Source organism: Dendrobates tinctorius, unplaced genomic scaffold (assembly GCF_039654945.1).
Source record: "Dendrobates tinctorius isolate UK_male_01 unplaced genomic scaffold, ASM3965494v1 ptg000060l, whole genome shotgun sequence".
In the NCBI taxonomy this organism is placed as follows: Eukaryota; Metazoa; Chordata; class Amphibia; order Anura; family Dendrobatidae; genus Dendrobates; species Dendrobates tinctorius.
In genome coordinates this window covers 43,378,932-43,390,964 of record NW_027361728.1, presented here as the reverse complement: position 1 = coordinate 43,390,964, position 12,033 = coordinate 43,378,932, and the positions used below count along the sequence as shown (strand labels likewise).

The following is a 12,033-nucleotide window of genomic DNA, read 5'->3' as shown; positions in this document are numbered from 1 at the left end:
CCCTCCCGCCCTAATTTTAGGATCTTCTGGAGATCGACATGGTGAAGAGAAGAAGAGGTTTGACGTTGTCGCAGCAGTCGGCGGAAAAGGAGGGGGGTATTTGAAGTCGGTGGATTGCACAAAGAGCGGGGGGGGTGAACCCAGTGGAGGAGCGGGTTACCCCTGGTGGTGCAATGGTATACTTGGTTAAGGTGGGTCCCAGCTGTGCTGGGTCACAGCGGGACATGTTAACGTGGGACCCTGCTGTGCTCGGTCACAGCGGGGCATGTTAACGTGGGTCCCTGCTGGGCTGGGTCCCAGCAGGACATTGGTTGGGCAACACTCGGCTGGGTGTCCTCGAGCCGGTGTGGTGCGGCTGAGGGCACGTGGTGGAGCTGGTGTTGCAATCATGTACAATGGGTTTTGCAACACTCGGCTGGGTGTCCTCGAGCCGGTGTGGTGCGGCTGAGGGCACGTGGTGGAGCTGGTGTTGCAATCATGTACAATGGACTCTTCATTTACCCCCCCTCCTTTTGCTGGTGGTTATGTTTATGGAATATTTCTACGTTTATGGATAGAATGTTATTGCTTGTTTGGTGTTAATAAACGGGGCTGCTGTGGCCTTTTACATCCAATGTCACGCAGTCGTGTCTTATTTAAGTTAAGAAGGGGTAAGTGTGGGTTTTGGGAGGGGTCATTACAGTGAAGCCGTCAGTCAGACTTTCCTAAGTCATGTATGGATGCCCCATCTGTGTACTCTGCTGGATGCCATCTGGAATCATAATCTTCTCTTTTAAAATCAAGCTGGGAATTCTTGATTTTTTTCTACTCATTGATGACAATCTTTTTGAAGCACTGGTTTACAAGAAAGGAAAATTATTTTATATAGGCAGATAAAAAACTTTTAAAATCCATGTCTGCAAATGATAAAAATAAAAGTTATACCACGGTTTCCTGAGTAATATTTCATTTCATACATTGAAGTCAACAATCAAAGGGGTCCTGTTTGTTTCTAGAAGTCATGTTACATCTTCTACAAAGCTCTACTGTTCATTCAGCTTTTTATTCTCACCTACACTAGAGGTGTGACAAACTGCTAGTGGTATAATGTTATTTGTGTAATGCATTCATATAAAGTACAGAACAATGCAGTAGGTGCATTGGCGATTTGTACCTTTGTAAATAAATTAAAAAATGATAAAATAATAAACTTGTTTTTCTTAATTTATTTTTCTAACATGCAAAGAATCATGCATTTAATTTTAAATTGGAAGAAGTTATTTCACCACTACAATACATGGCAAAAAATTATGCTTAATCATTGTTCTTACAACGCTCTACTCTTGCATCAATATTAAAGGGGATATACCCCTGTAACATATCAGGAGAGCATTATTGGTCTCCTAATTAACATTTTTTAATGATCTCTTCATTATAATTAGGTGTTTTTGCAGTGTGTTTAAAAATAATGTAAAATAATGCTAGTGCGCGTATACCTGGACTAATCCAGTAGCTCCCTCACTCATCCCTGTAGTTCACTACTGTAGTATTGTGCGCACAGCGGTGTGATTGACAAACCAGAGTGAGCAGGAATGAAGCGAAGAGGGGCTTCTCTTTAGGAGGAAGCGAAGAGGGGCTTATCTATTGCAAGAGGAAGCAATTAGGGTAGAGGATTCTCTCCAGGAGGAAGCAAAAAGGGGCTTCTCTTCTTTGGAAAGAAGTGAAGAAGGGCTTCTCTTCTTCGGAAGGAATTAAAGATAGACTTTTCTTTGGGATAAAGTGATGAGGGAGCTTTTCATCAAGAGGAAGCTAAGAGGGGTTTCTCTTCTTCAGGAGGAAATGAAGAGGGGCTTTTTTTTTTTTTTTTTTAGAGGAACCGAAGAAAGGTTTTTCCTCCTCCTTGCTGTCATCACATTTTCAATCACGCCACTGTGGATGTGGTACTAGCAAACAACAGGGATGAGGGATGGTGGAATTGTCTGGGATACACGACCAAAGTTCAAGAGAACATACTTGAAAAGTCGCAGAGGACTGAGCTGCATTGCAGACTAGTCTGACAGGTGGGTCCCCAGAGGCTCCCCCCTGCCCGCTGATCTGGATTGAAAGGTTTCTGGCTATAAGCACGTATAGCCAGAGACCTGTCAATCCAGGGCTGCGGGAGGATAGTATGTTCTCTTTAACCTTGGTTATGTAACGGAGTAATGTTATAACAAGGCTAATAAAGTGCTCCAAATACATTTTTACATCCCTTTGCCAGGTTTCCTTTAAGGCATCAGACCTGTATATGCAATTAATTTTTATAACTCATGTCGCTTTTACCAAATTGATTATGGGTGGAATATTTCTTCCGATCATTGCGCCATGTTAACACGTGAGCAGTTAGCCAATAAATAAGCAATTGCTTGCTTGTCGGTTGATTACATCTTTTATCTGGGCCTAATAATGGATGTCGTATAACAGGGGATGTGCCGCACGTTTTTTTTGTAGTTGGATTTCCCAGGGAGATGCTTACAGATAATGCACTGAATTAATAATAACTATGATCCGATTGGATAATTACAATATCATATACTTATTCACTCATTGATGAATAAACGTTGATTTCTCTCCTATCTGAATTTTCCATAGCACTGCAGCTTTTTGTGCATTACTGAAATGCAGGTGTCTTTTCCTGGAATAGTTTCCATGTCAGGCAGAGTACAGCTACTATAAACCCTCATTTAAACTGCACCAACGTTAAGGGATTTACTGGCTCACTATGTACTTCTTATTGGAACTTTCTCAAGATAATGTTATTGTTGCGCTGGAACCAGATATCATAAATCACTATAATAATAAATGCTGAAATGAGCAAAAGCAACAAACTGCTGCTTTCCAGGACACAGCAAGAACAATGCTATCGAACCTGCTGTCATGGCACTGGCTAAAATAAAGTATATGTTTCTGTACTAGTCTGTTAAAGGGGAAGTAATGCTATTTAATCAGACAGTGTAAGCTTATTTCAGCATGGTGCTATGTGAGTAATATTTTTCTGGAGTAAGACTATTAGCTACTCTACTTCTCAATGTGTATCAATTGTGAACAGAAGAATGCAAAAACGGAAAAAAACAAAAACGACACTGCAGCCCGTGAAACAGCCAATCAGTAGAGGTGTAGAGAATCAGACCTCCACCAACGTGATAGGAGTATGTTCACACTGCATCATTCAGACGCTGGCACAGCCGTCAAGTTTTCCCTGGTGGTCATTTGGCTTTCAGTCTATACCATTAAGTATAAAGAGTGGTGGAAGCTGCCCAAGTAATGAACATGTTGGGGTTTCCAAACTATGAAGCGGTTAAAACAAGTGACATACGATGGAACATATGCAGAACAATGTTGTTTAGCAATGTGTTGATTCAATGGGGCACTTTTTCATGAGGATTCTGGGTGAAACCCACCTGAAAAAGCGCCGAGTGCACATACTCTAAGGTTGCAGCAGTGCTCCAGGTGCGCCGAACGTCTGTGGAGAAAATCCAATCTACACGAAGATTTCATCCATTTTAAGTTTATTCTTAGAACATAAAACACTGCCCTTCACCTCTCCAAACAAGCCTATTTCAACACCCTCATCACCTCACTGTCCAATAACCCGAAACGTCTCTTTGACACTTTTCATTCTCTACTCAACCCAAGAGTACAGGCCCCAACCACGGAGCTCCGAGCTGACGATCTGGCCAATTACTTCAAAGAAAAAATTGACCAGATTCGACAGGAAATTATCTCCCAATCATCTCATACCATGCACTGTCCTCCCTCCCCCACTGCATCTAACTCACTCTCTGATTTTGAACCAGTCACAGAAGAAGAAGTAAGCAGGCTCCTTGCATCTTCTCGCCCAACCACTTGCACCAGTGACCCATTTCCGTCACATCTCCTCCAATCCCTTTCCCCTGCTGTCACCCCTCACTAAAATATTTAACCTCTCTCTCTCTTCTGGTATCTTTCCCTCCTCATTTAAGCATGCCATCATACATCCACTACTTAAAAAACCATCCCTCCACCAAAACTGTGCCGCTAACTATAGACCTGTCTCTAATCTTCCCTTCATCTCTAAACTCCTGGAACGCCTGGTCCACTCCCGTCTTATCCGCTATCTCTTTCATAACTCTCTTCTTGACCCTTTCCAATCCGGTTTCCTCTCTCTACACTCTACTGAAACTGCCCTCACTAAAGTCTCTAATGATCTACTAACAGATAAATCAAGTGGTCATTACTCCATGCTAATTCTCTTGGATCTCTCTGCAGCATTTGACACTGTGGATCATCAGCTCCTCCTCACTATGCTCCGTTCCATTGGCCTCAAGGACACCGTTCTCTCATGGTTCTCCTCCTATCTGTCTGACCGCTCCTTTATTGTATCTTTTGCCGGTTCCTCCTCCTCTCACCTTCCCCTTACTGTTGGGGTTCCTCAAGGATCGGTTCTAGGCCCCCTCCTCTTCTCCTTGTACACTGCCCCTATTGGTCAATCAGTAGATTTGGTTTCCAGTACCATCTCTATGCTGATGACACCCAATTATACGCTTCTTCTCCTGACATCACGCCAGCCTTTCAAGAAAACACCGGCGATTGTCTAAATGCTGTGTCTAACATCATGTCCTCACTATATCTGAATCTGAACCTGTCAAAGACTGAACTCCTGGTGTTTCCTCCCTCTACTAATGTACCTATACCCGACATTGCCATTTCTGTGTGTGGTTCCACTATTACTCCCCAGCAACAGGCCCGCTGTCTTGGGGTCATACTTGATTCCGAACTTTCCTTTGCCCCCCACATTCGATCACTGGCTTGCTCTTGTCATCTGCACCTCAAAAACATTTCTAGAATTCGACCTTTTCTTACTTTTGACTCTGCAAAATCTTACTGTTTCTCTTATTCATTCTCGTCTCGACTATTGCAACTCTCTTCTATTCGGTCTCCCTCTTACCAAACTCTCCCCTCTCCAATCTGTCTTGAATGCTGCAGCCAGGATCATATTCCTCACCAATCGTTACACCGATGCCTCTACCTTGTGCCAGTCATTACACTTGCTACCCATCCACTCCAGAATTCAGTATAAACTTATTACCCTCACTCACAAAGCCCTCCATGGCTCAGCACCACCCTACATCTCCTCCCTTGTTTCAGTATACCACCCTACCCGCGCCCTCCGTTCTGCTGATGACCTGAGGTTAGCATCCTCAATAGTCAGAACCTCCCACTCCCGTCTCCAAGACTTTACATGTGCTGCGCCAATTCTTTGGAATGCACTTCCCCGGTCAATACGATTAGTCCCCAATCCCCACAATTTTAAGCGTGCCCTGAAAACGCATTTATTCAGACTGCCCTATCACCTCAACACATTAACCTAATCTATCCCTGTGTGGCACAGCCAAAAGTTTTACCATAACCAGATTCCCCGCATCATGTTCCCACTTGCTTTATGCATCCATTAGCCCTCTGTGTTTGTACTGTTACACACTTAACATTATGGCTGGTCCATACAATCAGGGCAATTGTTACCACCCACCTTTCGTGTCTGCCTCTGTCCTCATAGACTGTAAGCTTGCGAGCAGGGCCCTCTTTCCTCTTGGTATTTGTTATAATCTATGTGATTATTGTTATGCTGTAATGTCTATTGTCTGTACAAATCCCCTCTGAAATGTAAAGTGCTGCGGAATATGTCGGCGCTATAGAAATAAAATGTATTATTATTATTATTAGGTTGGGCTGCAGTAATAGAACAGTTTTCTTGGTGTTGTGAATAGTCAGTTCCTGATTGTAGGTGTTTCTTGCCCCACCCAATATTAATTTTATAATCATACCATAGAGCAATTTCTACCTATAAGCTATATCAGAGCATGCTGTATAACAAAATACTAAATACTGTTCCTTCAAAAATAAATATGAAATAATAAATTTGATTTATATCGTGCCATCGTAGTCCGGAATCCCTTGCAGAGTAAGGCTTCATTCAGGCGTCCATTTTTCACATACCTGTTTTATCAATGGTATTTGTAGATAGAACACATTCCCATTATAGTCTACAATGCTTTAAACATCTCCATGTTTGTTTGCGAGACATGTTCATATGTGATTGGAGTGACGAATCAAAATTACAGTGGGGAAAAAAGTCTTTAGTCGGCCAACAATTGTGCAAGTTCTCCCACTCAAAAAGATGAGAGAGGCCTGTAATTGACATCATAGGTAGACCACAACTACAGTGCTATGCAAATTAATTGGGACAAAGCATTTTTTTAAGTAAAATCGTAAGTTGGTTACCAGTCAGTGATTCAAACCAGTTTTAACTGCTTTGAACAGGCACTCACACCTGTTCAAAGCAGTTAAAACTGGTTTGAATCACTGACTGGTAACCAACTTACGATTTTACTTAAAAAAATGCTTTGTCCCAATTAATTTGCACAGCACTGTATATAATACATATATTATCTATCTATCTCGATCTCTATATATATATATATGTGTGTGTGTGTCACTGACATGTGTATATATATATATATATATATATATATATATGTGTGTGTGTGTATTCCAAGTGTGTATATCTAGTGTTTTGTGAGCTGTCGGTGTCATTTTATAGTAGCATGAATTTCCGGCTTTTCAAAGGACACCGATGCGTAAAAATTGGACAGCACTCACATGGTGTGAGTGCTGTGCGATTTTTTTCTCTCACCCATTGATTGCATTGGCGAGTCTCTTCCGGGAATCGCAGCAATACGCAGCATGCTGCGATTTTTTTTCTCAGTCCGATTTCGGCTGAGAAAAAACTCACAAATGAGATGTCACCTATTGAATAACATTGGTTCGAGTGCAATCCGATTTTTTATTGGAGTGCACCCGTCCGTAATTCTCGCCAGTGAATATGAGCCCTTAGGGAGGAAATGTGAAAGACCAGGCAAAAGGGTGTCTTTTTTGGACACATTTAAAACAGTAGAAACCCGGAATAACCTGTTTTTTTGAGTAGTGCATTCTAGAGAAATGGTCCAGCACAAGAAAATTCTTAGAGGGCAGCTTAAAATTCTTGGATTCCAATGCAAAAAAAAGCAAACAGCCTACCATGTGCCATCGTGGCATTTATAATACTAATGTTCTGTTTTCCAGCAAAGTAGTTTTTTGTGGCCACTTAAGAACAAGGGCCGGATCATGAAGATTGTAACCTCAACACTCCGATTAGCTACACTTCTGATATGGCTATGCTATATGGATATTATACACTATGTATTTTATTATTGAATTGAGACTAATTCACACTGTAGGACTGTCAAAAGGTGCAGAGCTCAGGTGCCTACTATTAAACTTGGCCTTGCCATTATATGAACAATAAACTTAAATAAAATTTAGAAACTTAAATAAAATTCAGAGTGAAGACAGTTCATTGGTTAATCACATCGATCTGAATAATCTAGAAGTAAAATATCTGGCTTTTATGGCTTATTCAACCAACACTTAATAAATATTTCAATATAATCACACAAGAAACCACATTTATATTGCAAATACGTGGTTTTATGGCACAGTCAGTCTCATGAATGGGGGTCCAAAGTAATGGGAATAGTTCCATCAAGGTTGTGTGTGTCCCCAGTATTTTCTTTAGCACCATGATACACAGCTGACAGGACGCTGTACCTGTATCCACAGGCAATATCCTCAGTATGAGTGGCGGGTCCTTGTTAGTGTAGGGCTCATTTTACTGCTTCACTGTAAATTATCATATCATTTCTTCAATTAACTGCATAGCAATAGAAGCTCTTTTGCTCTAAATGTCTAACATCAATCGTCCTTCAGACTAATGGAGTGGTCATCATGGAAAACCTCACTGTAACAGAACTTTTTCAGAAATAGTAATTGACTAATCAGAAAACCCCCAACAAATCATATTTAAGTCTATGTTCACACACAGCATTTTTGCAGATTTTTTAAATGTAAATAATTAGCTGTGCTTTACACTACCAGTAAAAGTAGAGATTTCAGAAATCTCATTCACACGCTTGGTTTTTATTTTATTCCTGACTGATTTTGAAACTGCAGCGTTTTGATATCTGCAGCAGGTCATTTCTTTCAGCTATTTTTGCAACAATTTTTCACCCATTAACCCCTTTCCTTCATTGGCCGTACTATTCAGTCCATGTGACCTGGGACCTAAGTCCCAAGGATAGAATAGTACGTCCAACACGATCAGCGGCGCTCACGGGGGGAGCACCGCTGATCGCGGCCGGGTGACAGCTGACTATCACAGCTGACGCCTGGCACTATGTGTCGGGGCGGTCACGGACCACTATTGGCACATTAACCCCTGGCACGCTGCCGGGGGCACAGGGAAGCATAGGGCAGGGAGGGGCTCCCTGCATATTTCCCTGAGCCCCCCAGAGCGACGCGATGTGCTGCATCGCTCCGAGGGTCCTCCTCCCTGGGAAAATAAAAAATTAGGGGCAAAAATATCATTTTTGTGGAAAAAAATATAATTTTTTTTTTTTATTTGGCTCTACGTTATGGCTCTACGTTACAAAGTTCTGTGAAGCACTTGGGGGTTCAAAGTGCTCACCACATATCTAGATAAGTTTCTTGGGGGGGTCTAGTTTCCAAAATGGGGTCACTTGTGGGAGGTTTCCACTGTGTAGGCACATCAGGGACTCTCCAAAGGCGACATGACACCTGCAAACAATTCCATCAAAGTCTGCATTCCAAAACGTCACTACTTTCCTTCCGAGCCCCGACGTTTGCCCATACAGTAGTTTTCTCCCACATATGGGGTATCAGCGTACTCAGAACAAATTGGACAACCACTTTTGGGGTCCAATTTATCCTGTTACCCTTGGGAAAATAAAAAAAACTTGGGACTAAAAGGTCATGTTTGTAGAAAAAATATGACTTTTTTATTTTCACGCCCGGGCGTTATAAACTTCTGTGAAGCACTTGGGGGTTCAAAGTGCTCACCACACATCTAGATAAGTTCCTTGGGGGGTCTAATTTCCAAAATGGTGTCATTTGTGGGAGGTTTCCACTGTTTGGGCACATCAGGTGCTCTCCAAATGCAACATGGCGTCCGATATCAATTCCAGCCAAAAAAAAGTCAAATGGCGCTGCTTCCCTTCTGAGCTCTGCCATGCGCCCAAATAGTGGTTTACCCTCACATATGGGGTATCAGCGTACTCAGGACAAATTGCACAATAACTATTGGGGTCCTGTTACCCTTGGGAAAATAAAAATTGGGGGTGAAAAGATCATTTTTGTGGAAAAAATGATTTTTTAATTGTACAGCTGTACGTTATAAACTTCTGTGAAGCCCTTGGAGGTTCAAAGTTCTCACCACACAGTGGTGACTTCAAATGTGATGTGGTCCCTAAAAATAAAATGGTGTTGTAAAAATGAGAAATAGCTGGTCAACTTTTAACCCTTATAACTTCCTTAACTTCCTAACAAAAAAAAATGTAGGGTCCAAAATTGTGCTGATGTAAAGTAAACATGTGGGAAATGTTACTTAAGTTTTTTGTGTGCTATATCTCTGTGATTTAAGGGCATAAAAATTCAAAGTTGGAAAATTGCAAAATTTTCAAAATTTTCGCCAAATTTCTATTTTTTTCACAAATAAAAGCAAGTTATATGAATGACATTTTACCACTAACATGAAGACAAGATGTCATGAGAAAACAATGCAAGAATCACCAGGACAGTGGTCAGAATTGTAAAAATTGGCCCAGGCATTAATATGCAAACCACCCTTGGGAGTAAATGGGTTAAAGCAATGAGAAAATGCAGCAAAAACACTGCGTGTGAAGATAGCCTTAAATATAATTTGGTGGAAGTTTTCTCATTAGTCAATTACTATACCTAAAAATGTTCTTTTACAGTTCAACAGGTTTTGATGTATTTTGCAGTGTATTTTTTGCTTTTGGTGAAAAAAAACTAACTTTATTATGCTTTGGTTGTATAGTGCCATCAAACATGAGGAGAACATACAAACTCCTTGCAGATGATGTCATTGGTTGGATTTGAACCCAGGACCCCAGCACTGCAGAGAAACAGTGATAACCACTGAGCCACTGTGCTGCCTGGTAAAAATGCCCTGTAGAAAAGTCACATGTGTAATCTGCAGCTAAAAGTTGCAGCCTTTTTTCTGCCAAGAGAGCAGGTTTAGGCTTTGGACATAAAACACTCTGTGAGCACTGCCTAAAGGGGTTTCCAACCCATCAAATCACTTATAAGGTGTTCAAAAACTCCAAATCTAACTCAAATCCATGTACTGTCTATATTACATTTTGTGCCTTTCCTGGAGCCTCCTATTGTAACGGGAGTACAATGCCATACGTTCTAGCACCAACTTCAATTGCTGGCCATTAATATGGCAGGTATTGTTGCTGAGGCTCCTTTGATGCAGGACTACACATCATCTGGAAACCACCAAATTGAAAAGGGTAGCACAACAGAATCTCTTTTTAAACAGTAAAGTGATTTTTAGGATCAGGAAATGCCCATTAGGTAAACACCACTGATGCTAAAATGTATATATTCCAAATCCAGTAGTAGAAAGTGACCACACCACACTTTGTTTCCTTGTGGGATGTGTAATGTGTTACTATTTGGAGAGGTTGGTAATTTCTGGCATGTATAGAACTGAGCATATGCTGAACATGTCTACATTGCAGACCTAAGGCTGTGTTCACATCTTGCATTTTTGACGTGTTTTTCTCTACTCTCTTGGTAGTAAAGAAGCTGCTTGCAAAAAGTAGCTTTTGCTGCATTTTTTTGCTGCGTTTTTCAGGATCCCAATGTTCAGCTTTGCTCTACCACTGTGTGTCCTACTCCTACGCAGTGTATGAGTGCATCTCATAATTAAGTGAAAGATAAAGTTTCCATGTTTTTATAGTTCTTTGTAAAAAAAAATGAGGTCACATTCGCCATGCACTAAGTGAATGCACAAGTTATAGATGTTCGCAATTCTTCTGTGTCTTTGTTCTCCACTTCTATTTCTCTCAAAGTTCTCGTTTCCAGAGAGCTTTTCATCACTCACCAGAAAGGATGAATAGCTTTTGGATAAAAAAAAATTTATCTTCAATATCGTGCTTATTAGAAACGGCGTTAGTTATTCCTGTGATTCTATTAATTGTTATACACACAATCACCAAATTACAATAAGTCCGTCTACAAGACCCTGCCAGAATGTCTTCTGCGTATTTGTATGACACAATACTACCCAATGAAAATAATTAAATTTCATCACTGGCCATTAAATCCATTTTGAATTTCGATGTAATTTTGTCCTCGCTGGCCAATTGCTACAGCTGCTTCATCTGTCCCCATTCCTTCCAACATCATAGAACTACGCACCTTCACTATTCAATCTGGAAGCACTTGGTCACGGTTAACGTTCTTTGTCAGCCATATTTGCTGATAAAAGGAAGCCTTGAAGAATAGAAAGGCTAGGTGCAATAAATAGCTTTCTTGCATGAAAAATTAAATTGAATGAAATAGTAGAGTAAGTCACAGAATAATACTCTCCATGTCCTTTATGTAGTTCTGTCATAATTTAGAATATTTCTTTACCAGTTGCACTTCTATTACAAAATATATACAAAATTAGCCAGTTTACACATTATATTACAGTATTAGAAAAATATGGATTCAGCTTTCATCATTGAATATTTTTCAATAACCACATGCTTAGGACTAGAATAAGAAATTCTTACTTGCCACAATACGCTTCAAGGTGAGAAGTCACTGCGTCTTCTCTTACATACTGGGATTCAGACTTATGGTCATGTCTCCAGATATCATCTGTGGAGGGAGTGGTGATGACATCTGCTCGATTCCTCCTACTGCTGTCATTTATCATCTGATTGATGAAGTAGACTACTAGTTGACAAAACTAAGCAGCATGATTTCACATACAGAGGCAGAGGTATGCCAGAAAACCAAATGCAGGTCATCAGAAAACCTCAGTGGAAAAGACCATTCCAGATAAATTCAGATGGAGACCACTAGAAAGACACTAGTACTATGAGGACAACCCACCATTGTTTC

At 40.8% G+C, this 12,033-nt stretch overlaps 1 protein-coding gene across 1 annotated transcript in view; it reads right to left on the bottom strand.

The window, feature by feature from the left end:
- The window catches only part of LOC141092600 (transient receptor potential cation channel subfamily V member 6-like), a 189,628-nt gene extending 177,861 nt beyond the window's left edge, over nucleotides 1-11,767 (bottom strand). The window contains exon 1 of the mRNA XM_073578928.1: nucleotides 11,700-11,767. The gene's annotated coding sequence lies outside the window, so the exon portion shown is untranslated. The remainder of the gene's footprint in view (nucleotides 1-11,699) is intronic.
- Nucleotides 11,768-12,033: the final 266 nt, after the last annotated feature.